The 12497-nt window shown below is 36.1% G+C and overlaps 1 pseudogene; it reads right to left on the bottom strand.

The window, feature by feature from the left end:
- Positions 1-1442: 1442 nt before the first annotated feature.
- Positions 1443-6294, bottom strand: LOC107561053 (thread biopolymer filament subunit alpha-like; annotated as a pseudogene).
- Positions 6295-12497: the final 6203 nt, after the last annotated feature.

Here is a 12497-nt window from a genome sequence, read left to right as displayed (position 1 = left end):
CACCAAGAAGAGACCACCACAAACCCACAGCAACACTCAATACACAGAGAGGTAAAAACTCCTGCTTGCTACATGTGTGTTCACTGTCACACAAAATGTCATACCTTTGAAATGCAGCCCCTTCAAAAGCATTAGGTGACAAACTGTTGCAATCAATAGCATGTTGTTTCTTCAAATAGAGCAGAATGTGAATTCAAAGAAAATCAAAGGCCGAGTCTTTCAGACATAAACTCTTAGGGACTGATTTTATAATGAGCTAACATACGCTGGAGGGTCTATTGAAGCTAATGAAGGCTAGTTGCAAGACTTAGCTTTTTAAATGCGAGGATGATGTTTCATTATTTATGGTTTATGACATTTGGCATCTGAGTCTGTAGGTGGTGTGTGGTGGTGTGTTTTTTCCGCTTTTTAAGCGTCTTGTAAGACTGTTTTCTTACTACAACAATGGTGTAACAGTTGACAAGGATCTTCATTTTGAGATATACTTAATAATGTTATGCTTAGAGTGTTATAACATTAATTGTTATGTTGTAATTCAATTCATTAAAAGTCCATGTAATATTGTATACAGTATATGAACTTTTTTCAAACTAAATATAAAAGAGTGCACATGTAAGATACTTTTTAAGCCACAGCTTACATGTGTGCTATGTGCACCTAAACTTTGGAACAGAACGTATATTTTCTCCTGTGATGTCCTCTATTGTTTGTTGTTGTTTTTTATGCCCTGTTTTACATCCTTTATGTCTTATGTTGGGTTTTATTGTTTTTACATTGTACAGCACATTGGTCATCTGTTGCTGTTTTTTTAATTGTGCTTTATAAATAAAACTGAGATTGAGATGTATTTGTATGGAGTATATTTATTTAACAATATGTAGAAAACATTTATATCTATAGATATTTTGGTAACATTTTACAATAAATTTCCACTTATTAACATTATTTGACTACATTAGTTAACATCGAACTGACAATAAATGTTTTCTAAAGCATTTATTAATCATAGGTAATGTTAATTTCAAAATTTACTAATTCATTATTAGAATTAAAAGTTGTATCTGCTTATATTATTTAATGGACCTGAGCTAACAATGAATAGTCACATTTTTAACTAATGTTAAAAAAAATTTATAAATACTGTAACAAATGTATTGTTGATGGTTACTTAACGTTAGTTGATGCATTAATTAACATTAACTAATGGGACTTTATTGCAAAATGTTACCAACTTTTTAAAAATAATATTACATGGAACTTTTATGTGTTTTAGCATATATAAAATTTTTAAAAGACACACTTTATTATTATTATATTATGTCAATTTAATTTATCATTATTAGAACTGAGATGTGATTGACGTTATTATATGGAAAGATTGAATACCACTGTGTTTTTCCCTCAGTAATAACCAAAATTGAATTTTATTATTATTATTATTTTTGTAGCAGGAAGTGATGCATGGAAATAAAATACAGACATTTTGATCTGGTATTCAAATTAGTACAGAATTTGGAGCATCATCGAACATCATTTTATTTTAAATGAACATGATGGTGCGGTCATAATGTGTGAACTTATGGGAGGTGATCTTCATGAAGCTCAGCATTCGGTTGTGGCTTGAAGAGTGGAGGTTGTGAATCTTCAGTAAACAGTGGATGACACTGAGTGAAAACAATGGAAAGTGTGACTACAAGCGAACATGACATTTCATCATTTTTACCATTTAAGCTCTGATTCAGTGATGAACAGTATGTAAGTGGGACTCCTAAAGTCTGAAAGCACTAGTGAAATTGCTTTTCTATTTTAATACAAATGTTTCCATGATCACTTATACTGTATTATCAGCAGAAAAAAATTCAAAATGTCTTAGTTTGACATGTTTGGATCAAACCTGATGATCACATTACACAGCATGATGTTAAAAAATTGTATTATTGAAACAATGTCACAATTTCTTTTTTGTTTCTATTTTTTTTATTATTATATGGTATTAAACATACATACTTTTAAATAAATAGATTTAATTTCTTTCTTTTTCTTTCTTTATTCTTACTCTTATTTGATTAGTGACTATCACTAAAACAGAATCACAAATATATTACAAATTTTCCCTTCTTTGTTTCAAAATATTCATAATGTTCAGGAACTTTCATTTTACTTACAGCTTTCAATTAGATCTTAAATCTCAGTTTTTGGACTTCCGGAGGGAACGGTTTGCATGTGTACGTGTATGAAAGCACTTATGAATGCTTACAGGCACTGCTGCTCAGGCTGGAGGACATGTAACTGCTCCCTGCACTGAAGGAACTTCCTGCTCCTGTTCCAAAGCCCAGTCCTCCACCGAGTCCCAGTCCTAGACCACCAAGACCACCTCCTAGGCCTCCGCCCAGCCCAAATCCACCTCCAAGACCTAGACCGGCACCTCCTCCCAGGCCTGCACCTCCTGCACCCAGGCCTAGACCTCCTCCTCCAGCCGCTGCTCCTCCTCCGACTACAGTCTTAGACATGTGCACGGTGACACCACCTCCAGATATCAACCTGGTCCACGAGACAGAAACAGTGTGATGGTAGAGTGAACAAAATCTCATCTCCTCATGTTAAAACTCCTCACCTGTTCTCTTCACTGTCCAGGAGTTTCTTATAGGCTGTGATTTCAACATCCAGCAACTTCTTGCTGGCGAGAAGCTCCTGATATTCTTGACCGCAATGAGCAATTTGCTGAAGAAAAAACCCATTTAGATTCAGAGTCCGAATGACAACCTATGTTATTTCACTTTTTTATTCATTTAAAAGTAGTAATTTAATAATTAACCATGTTTATCATTTAGTCTTCATTGATTTATATATTACCTTTCTGAGATCATCAAGCTGGGATTTAAGAGTAAGAGTCTGATCCTGGTACGTCTCCGTGTGGGAGCTGGAGTGACACTCTGCCTCCTCCACCTGAGACTCCAACTGCAAGTTCTGTCAATGGATAGGACATCAGTTATTCACAAGAATGCCAAAAAAAAGGGGGGTTTAACCCTTTGCGACACAGCACAGTAAGTTCTTACCAGAGATTTGAGCCTCTCGATCTCCCTCTGCACAGAGTCAATCTGTAGTTTGTAAACTCTGAGTGTTTGAAAAGTGGGGTGAGAGGATACAGACATCCTGGAGAGCTATACAGGCAAAAAAGAGAAATGACCTTAGCCTCGCCCAAGGCATGTTGTGAGGCTACTAGACCTGCAATATGAGGAGTCGCCACTTGGGGGAGGCAGTTTATAAAAGATGGGTCCCACTTTATATTAAGTGGTCTTAACTACTATGTGCTTGCATCAAAAACAAGTACAATGTACTTATTGTGTTCATATTGTATTGCAAAACACTTTTGCTGCTACTGAGGTGGGAAACGGGTAAGGTTAGGGACAGGTTTGGTGGTATGGGTAGGTTTAAGGGTGGTTTAAGGTGTAAGGGATGGGTCAACAGTGTAATTATAAATGTAATTACATGCAGATATTTTAAAAACACAAATACAATGTAAAAACATGTATGTACATAATAAGTGCATTGTGCTACATGATTAATTTAAATGTAAGTACAAAGTTGTTAAGGCCACTTAATATAAAGTGGGTCCAAAAGATGAATTGAAACTCATGTAAGGACGCATTAGACTAATAAAATGTCCTATAATGTACATATTAAAATTTGGCATCAGATTACAACAAGGTTCTTTATGTTTATAATGCATTAGATGAATCAAGAATGAGTAAACTTTCTCCGTATTAATGAATCTTGGTTTATTTTAATTTATATAAATAATGCATTTTATTTTGTATTATATCTATTCCGTTATAATATAATTGCATTTTTATCATATTTTTATGTTAATGATTTAATTTGAACGACATTGTAAATCTATTTAAATATTATATATACACAATGTAAATATGAATATATATATATATATATATATATATATATATATATATATATATATATATATATATATATATATATATATATATATATATATACGTATATAATTTAAATACTTTAAATAATGTATATTTTATATAACCAAATTATATACAATATCTATTTAAATACTATTTAAAATATTTAAATATTAATAAATATACTATCATTAAATATTGTTAATTATTAAGTAATGTTATACCTTGTTGTACAGTACTGAATATTCTAAATGGGAGATAGTACAGCTTGCATATTAAAGAGCAAAGGTTTCATACACTGTCCTGCACTGAGAGGAGGGCGTCCTGCTCGCTGCGTTGAGCCAGGGCTTCATAGTGAGCTTTGACTTCAGTCAGCGCTGAGGTCAGATCCTGTGCCTGGGCTGAGTTATCCACTGAGACAGACACTGCTGACTTCACACCACCAGTCACAATGTTTCTCACCTCTTTCACTTTCTAACACACATGCAGATAGACATAAACAAGCTTAGGCCATTGGGAAATTAATGATCCATTTTAACACTGCTGAAATAAACGGAGGCATAGAGGGATCCTGCAGACTCACGGCATCATACACCTGCTTGGAGAGAGCAATCTGATCCTCCAAACCACCGATGCTGGTTTACAACTCAAAGATGACAAGGTAGAGATTATCCACTTCCTAAAGGAGGATAATTTGTGAAAGTCAGTTGTCTGCCTGTAAGAACCATCCTGATGATGTTCCGGTCCTGTTTCTTACCTCTCAATGCAGTCCAATCGAGCTCCAGAGTTTTGGTTTGAGCAGTTTCCTCATCATACCTGAGACAATAAATAATGAGAGAATGTGCAGGTACATCAGTAATTGTCCTCTTGTCTGGTTCATTCTTACCCAAAGGGCATATTTTGCCTGTGACAATCACCTAAGCAGGTGGTCAGAGATATAAAGACTAATATGAGAAACTGTAAATGCCTTTACATACTCATTATAGCACAATTACTTTGGCAATACAGATGAGCACTAGATTCATGTAGAGTATTAAAATCAAACTACAGTGCCAATAAGAAGGTATAATTAATATTGTTGAGTAGCAGTTAAGTGGAATATAATTACAAATGTGTACTCAAAATGTAATGAAAATTTGTATTGAAAGATAAAGGGGCCTCTAAAATTATCTTTAATGTCAGGTAATCAATGAAGTTTCTTTAATGCAATATTTTAAAATAGCTTTCAAACGTTTGGGGTTGGTATGCTGATTTGGTGCTTGAGAAAAAATTAATTTTATGAATGTTGAAAACAGTTGTGCTGCTTAATATTTTTGTGGAAACTATGATATTTTTTCAGGATTCTTTGATGAATAGAAAGAACAGCATTTCCTTTGCAAAATCATAAATATCTTTACTGTGATAATTTAAGACATTCTCTCTGAATAAAATATTGATTACTTAAAAAACTTACAGACCCCAAACATTCGAATGGTATATTTTTATTAATATATTTTTTTGAATTCTTGAATGTACGTTTCTTCAGATATTCTGTGGACTCACCTAGCCTGAACATCCTCAATGATGCCTTTAAAGTGCTCAATCTCGGCGATGATGGCCTCTTTAGTAGCAGTGAGGCTGTCGATCTGGGATTTATATGTTCCAATGGCAGAGGTCAGAAGGATGGAAGTGCTGGCAGGTCCACCCTGCTCTGCGTTAGTAAACATGGAAATTTTGGCTTTTAGTACTGCGTTGTGCTGCTCCAGAGACCTGGCCTGTGAAACAACGTTATAGTGATTAGGACCTTATTTGTAAAAAGCATTCAATAAAGTCTTTTCTATTTACCGATTATATGTTAATCTGAAATAGCATGATATTTGTAAAATCTTTCACCTTATCAATGAAAGATGCAAATTTATCATTGAGGGCCTGCAGCTCCTCCTTCTCTTTCATGCGTGTGACCTGCACTGTGTCCAGTGATGGGAGTGTTGGGTTGATGCTGGGCATTGGGCCGACACCGGCATCCACCGTAATGGTAGAACTGATGAAGGATGGGCTGAAACCATAGCCATAGCCCTGATCCCCGCTGCTCTGGCTTCGCCGGCTCCCAGGCCGAGGCCTCCAATGAGAGCGAGAGCACCTCCGCCGAAGCCCAGTCCTGCTCCTGCACCAGCTACAGCCCCAGCCCCAAACCTACACCCAAACCTCCTCCCAGGCCGAGACCAGCTCCTGCTCCACCCCCTCTCGCCAAGCCGAGCGAACAGGACAGAGCCGTGCTAACGCCTCCACCGCCCCTGGCTCCGGAGAACAGACGGTTGCCTCTATAGGTGGCTCCAAATCTGACGGCTCCCCCACTGATACGCAAGCTTGACTCTGTCATATCTGCACTCAGAGCTGGGGTCCAGGTCTTTGCCGAGGAGTCCTGGTGCTCAGTCAGGATGTTTTGATCACACTTTGTTCTTTAAATACCCAGCTCCTTGAAGGGCCGCCCAGAAAGGTTCACTGTAGCTGTTGTTGGTGAAAGTCATATGTTCCAACGGACAGACAGGCGAGCATCCCTCCTGCTGGCACTGATTTCTCTCCGACATGCCTGAGGTAATTTAACAGCCTTGGTATCTGGGACTGAGAGAAATACAAACCCTGCAGCAACTTTGTGCACATTTAAAGAAGAGTATAATATGACCGGCATTTTCAAACTCATTTTATATTAATATATAGTCTTCTTGTTTGTTGTTGTTGTTGTTGTGGTCAGTGTTCAAAACAGTTTAGCTGCTTAACAATTTGGTGGAAACTGAAATTTTTTTCAGAATTCTTTCTCAGCTAACAGGGACCATTCTAGAACATTCTTGCAAGTTTTTTTTATTATTAATTATTTTGTTAATTATATTGTTATTCTTCAAATGTTCTTCAATTAACATTCATAGAATGCTCGTTCAAAGTTATCTAGTATTTAATACTGTACTAAAAACAATAGCTCAACAACATTATTTATACATCGTTCATTCAACGTTTCTCTGAAACATTTTAGTTGGATGTTCATCTAACGATGGTTCAGAGAACATTCCAAAGTAACATTTCCATAAGGTTTGCAAAAAGATTAAATGGAATGTTGCATTAATGTTGTCTCTAACATAGTCCAAATAAAATGTATTTTAAACTTTAAAAAAACTGGACGTTTTGACCATTCAGATATCATGTTTTCATTAATGGAGATTTTAACAAAACATTGTTAGAACATTTTTGCAACATTATAAATGTATTTATTGTCACTTGATCATTTTAATGCATCCTTGTTTGTTTGTGTATGTTTAAATAGAGTATCATATGATATATGACATTTTGAAAATCATTTTATACTTTTGTATAGTCTCATTATTATTATTATCATCATCATAATAATCAATGTTGAAAACAGTTGTGCTGCTTAATATTTTTATGGAAACTGTGATACAATTTTTTTCAGGATTCACTGATAGAAAGTTGAAAAGAACAGCATTTCCTTTGCAACATTGCAAAAATCTTTACTGTCACTTTTGATCAGTTTAATGTATCCTTCAATGTACACGTTTAAAGAGTGCATCATATGATTGACATTTTGAAAGTCATTTTATATTCGTGTTTAGTCTTATTCATGCGTGCACAAGAGATAAACTGTGAATTTCATGTTACGGAGCTGGCAAGCCTGTAAGAGGAGCATGTCATAAATCAAGATGGCTGTGACAGTGAGATGCAGGTGAATTAATTTTTTTTAACCCAAAGGATAAATTGGAGCTGCTGCAGAATTGCTGACAGGTATGCAACGTGCTGTAACAGCTTCCAGAGTGTAATGCTGGGCTAGGATATACTTAATCAGTTGAGCTGTCACAGTTACGGGAATCACCTTTACCCCCCCCCCCCCCCCCCCTTTTTTTTAAATAAACAGTTACAATAAAACGCAGTCTCTTTTAACATCAACAAAATGCATATGCTACAGTCAGCTGCATCCAGATCAAAGAGAAATTAAAAGTTCTTGTCCTGACCCTGATACACCATCCCGGAGATTCCATGCATTTACAGTGGGGCAAATAAGTATTTGATACACTGCCGATTTGTCAAGTTTTCCCACTTACAAAGAATGGAGAGATCTGTAATTTTCATCGTAGGTACACCTCAACTGTGAGAGACCGAATCCTTATTGAAATAAATACTTATTTCATGCAATAAAATGGAAATTAATTATTTAAAAATCATACAATGTGATTTTCTGGATTTTTTTTTTGATTCTGTCTCTCATAGTTGAGGTGTACCTACGATGAAAATTACAGATCTCTCCATTCTTTGTAAGTGGGAAAACTTGAAAAATCAGCAGTGTATCAAATACTTATTTGCCCCACTGTATATCTTTGGAGATATAGTCCACTGAGATGAAAAACCAGCCTCTTTTTAATCATTGTTTCATCGGTATCATAAGACGTATATTACAGTTAACTGTAATTCTGAGATTACTGATGAAATATTAGATTAGACGTACAGATTCATACATTTATAAAGACATAATCAGAGACGCAGTGTGATCTCATTTAAAGATAACACCCAGACTAATAAGAACAGAACAGATTTCTGTCTGGAAATGGTCTTAAATTGTGCTTTGTCATGCTTTCCAATGACAAGATGCAAATGATTATAAAATGATCTGCAGGTTGGCATGGATTATGCTGAAACTTTGCCAGAGGAAAAACAAAGGCTTTCATGAGTGTCCAAGCATGCATGTGGTCTCTGTGCTCACTGATACAGAAGACTCCAGAAATACAGAAAATAGTCTTGCACAAACATTGTGTATAAGATCCCATAAGAAATGTGGCAAAATACAACAGTGTTCAATTCATCTGCTGGATGTGTAGTTAAATAAGCTTTATTATTTACATGTAAATCATCACAACTATTAGAGTACATGATTTAATAACATAAATAAACATAAAGGTTTAAATCTGAAAGAAACATCTTACCAATGATCCTTTATATCAATGTGCTTTAATATTGGTATGATTAGTACATGGTTCTGCTGAATGCTTGGTTATGGATGTGGCAAAATCAAGTGCATAGGATAATCCGAAAGTTGACTGAGCTCTTGTCTAAGCTCTGTAATATTGTTTCACCTCAATTACAAATAAATATACAGTCTAATAATAATAGTTACTATTTTAACTGTAGAATAGTAACGTTTTACACTCTTAAAAATAAATGTTCCAAAAGGGGGGGTTTGCAGTGATGACATTGAAGAACCATTTTTGGTTCCCCAAACCAAAAATGTTGTTTTAACAGTGTGAAGGACATTTTAATAATCTAAAAGAACTTTTTTACACCACAAAGAACCTTTTGTGGAATGGAAAGGTTCCATAGAGGTTAAAGGCTCTTCATGGAACCATCGATGCCAATAAAGAACCTTTATTTTTTTAGAGTGTAGTCTTATATCCTTCACCTCCTGATTAGACAAAGTTAACCCATTTAATATCAAATGTTGTATTACATTCCTTGAATAGCCCAATGAACAGCATGCATGTAAATACACAAACAGACTAACAGACAAACAAACAAATGAATACAAAATGTTCCCAAATGTTGTTGTTGCAAACAATAAAATAATACTTTAACATTTTATTTCTTATTTCAATATTTAAAAAAATAATATATTTTATTATGTAGTTTTGGAAAAAGGGAAAGGTAAAAATGAATTAATATTACTTTGCATTTCATTAATGTAACAATACACTATTATGATGCGATTCAAATCAGTTAACTATTCAAAAGGGACTCTTGGTTTCCCATGGGGCAAAAATGTGACTCTATGAAAAGAGCAATCTAAATCTTACAATAATAACAGGCCATTTTAAATTTTATTATGGAATTTAAAACATTTGAAATTGTAAACATGAAATTAAACCAGAGGTCATGTGACAATTTACACCAGCCATGTTGTAAAAATGTTCACATGAAATCAAGACAGTTTACAGTTTCATTTATTGCATGTAACCTCAACTACTCGTTTAGAACCATTCCAACTCAAAAGTACTGTAAATGTAATTTGAGGGACTAAAGGAGTACAGAAAAACAATCAGCACCTTGGACAGCATCTACACTCTAAAAAATGCTGGGTTGTTTCAACCCAACTTTGGGTCAAATATGGACTAACCCAACTTTTGGGTTAAAAATGTAATTAAAAAATGTAACCCAACAGCTGGGTTAGTCCATCTTTGACCCAAAGTTGGGTTGAAACAACCCAGCATTTTTTAGAGTATAGAGAGAATCCCAAATCCCCATTCCTTTCAAGCACTGGCCCACTGTTGTGTTCACCATCCATTGATTTTCACTCATAACGCATTCGTACTCAGCTGTTATTAAATGAAAGGACAGTCATTATTTTGTTTACTTTGTAAAGTCCACCATACGATGATCGTAGGAAACGCCAATCACTTCTCCCAATGTGAACAAAGCGATTATAGATGCCTGCTCATCTTACATATTTACAAAGACACAGAAATGAGAAAGACCTCATTCGTCCCGTTACGAGGAGCCAGTAACCCCATCCAAAACGACTCCCTCGCGGTGTTTAGCGTCAGTGTTTGTCGGCGGATGATGCGGTGGAGCGGGGCGAGCGACCACGGAGCGGCTCGGCGCGGGCTTCACTCTGACCGGGATAGAGGAGCCACAGTTATCCCGCTCATATTCCTCCTGTGCCCTCAGCATCTTCCTCTTCTTCATCTTGCTTTTGTGAAAGTGGTAGGTGGTCAGTGACAGTAATATAACCCCTATAATGACCATTCCCAGCACCAGAAGAGCGACAGTGGAGGAGAATGGCTGGAGCACGTGCTGAACTTTCTCCGCGCGCGTCCCGTTATTCTCGGTCGCTCCGTTAAAAGCGCCCCACTTAATCTCAGACGTCTTCATTATTCGCAATCCGTGAATCCAGGTTAACAATTCCACGAAAACTGCTTAGAAATATCGGTTAGCGGCTGGATTTATTTCAGCCAGTTCGCCATCTATAATGAGAGCCCTTAAAATAATTCAAAAAGGAGAAAAATGAGGGTGTTTCAAACTTGAAATACGATAAATGTTAAGAATTTTTTGACTTAATAAACAACAAAATTGCTCTCGGGAAATAAGCTGTGCTACTTAAATGTTTTATCCGTACCTGATATAACAGCCCGGTCCCGTTCACTGAATTGGTTGTGGGGAAAAGGTGTTGGTTTGGAAAGATGACTTCCCACAGTCTCTGACGTAGCCTGTATTCATTACATATTCTGCGAGACTTCGCCGCAACCACGTTGTAAAAACCGTAGAAAGGTCGCTAACGTTTTATCGTAAGTGCGTAATAGGACATATGTCGTTTTTTGACGTAATAAATATTTTCACAGCGTTGCAAAACATGTTATGACGTTACGCGTTTGAAGAATATTGTTAAGACAATTATAGAACTAAAATACAACAAATGCCGTCGTTTTTGTCACACACTTTTCACAGTAAAGTGCTTACCGATAACATAAACCAGGAGAGAGAGAAAAGTGAAATCAAATATGAAACTTGACTGTAAATGATATAATTTGTCATGAGGTAAAAGTGCCTTACCTCAGAAAACCGTTCTGTCACACTCACTGAGCGCGCGCGCTGCTCCAGTCACTTCAATAACCACAATTTAAGGGAAATCTATGGCAGTCGTGGTAAAATGAGTTAAATTTGCCATTTAAGTGTGTATAAGAGTTCAGATTTACGTAAACAGCAGCCCCGGAGAGCGTTTTCATTAATCTCACGATCCAGTGCGTGCTCCCCGATCATTTTTCGCCATTTCTTTTTAATGACGCATGAGCGTTGGACTACTCACTCGGCCAAAGGAACATTTGGAGCACCAAAGGCTCGTGAATCAATGAAGTGCTCCAGTAAACACTTCACAGAGAGGAATCGCGTGGACATGCATGTAAATGAGACAACAGCCAACAATAACAAATCCCCAGAAAGACACAGCTAGAGAGAAGGTGCTGTCCAGTGCTGAAAATATCATGTTGCTGTAAATTACATGCATACAACAGGGTGCATTTTTTAATGCCAGTTTCTTTGGGGTTTTAAACATTGTATCAGACAAAGAATGTCCAAAAAATGTCATTGTGCCATGTCTTAAAGCCTTAAAGTAACAGGGCTGACAGTTTTATATTTTATAGCTAGCCTTATAATCACAGTCTTAACACTATAATTGTTTACTAGAAAAAATCATGTTCTACAAAGACCCAGTTTTAAATAATCACTTTTTTGTTGTTGTCCAAACTCAGTGTAGCTGAAAATGTACTCATCCTCAGGGCATCCAAGATATAGATGAGTTTGTTTCTTCATCAGAACAGATTTGTAGAAATTTAGCATTACATAACTTGCTCACCAGTGGATCCTCTGCAGTGAATGGGTGCCGTCAGAATGAGTCCAAACAGCCTTATAGAAGCATCACAATAATCCACAAGAAATCGACAACTCCAATTGATCAATTAACAAGAAAAGACATTAAAAGCTGCATTTGATTATGTATTTAATTGATTTTTCCGTACATTTCTGCCATATGTACAC

This window comes from Sinocyclocheilus grahami, unplaced genomic scaffold (genome assembly GCF_001515645.1).
Source record: "Sinocyclocheilus grahami isolate Dianchi unplaced genomic scaffold, SAMN03320097.WGS_v1.1 scaffold755.1, whole genome shotgun sequence".
Lineage (NCBI taxonomy): Eukaryota > Metazoa > Chordata > Actinopteri > Cypriniformes > Cyprinidae > Sinocyclocheilus > Sinocyclocheilus grahami.
This window is presented reverse-complemented; position numbering and strand designations above follow the sequence as displayed.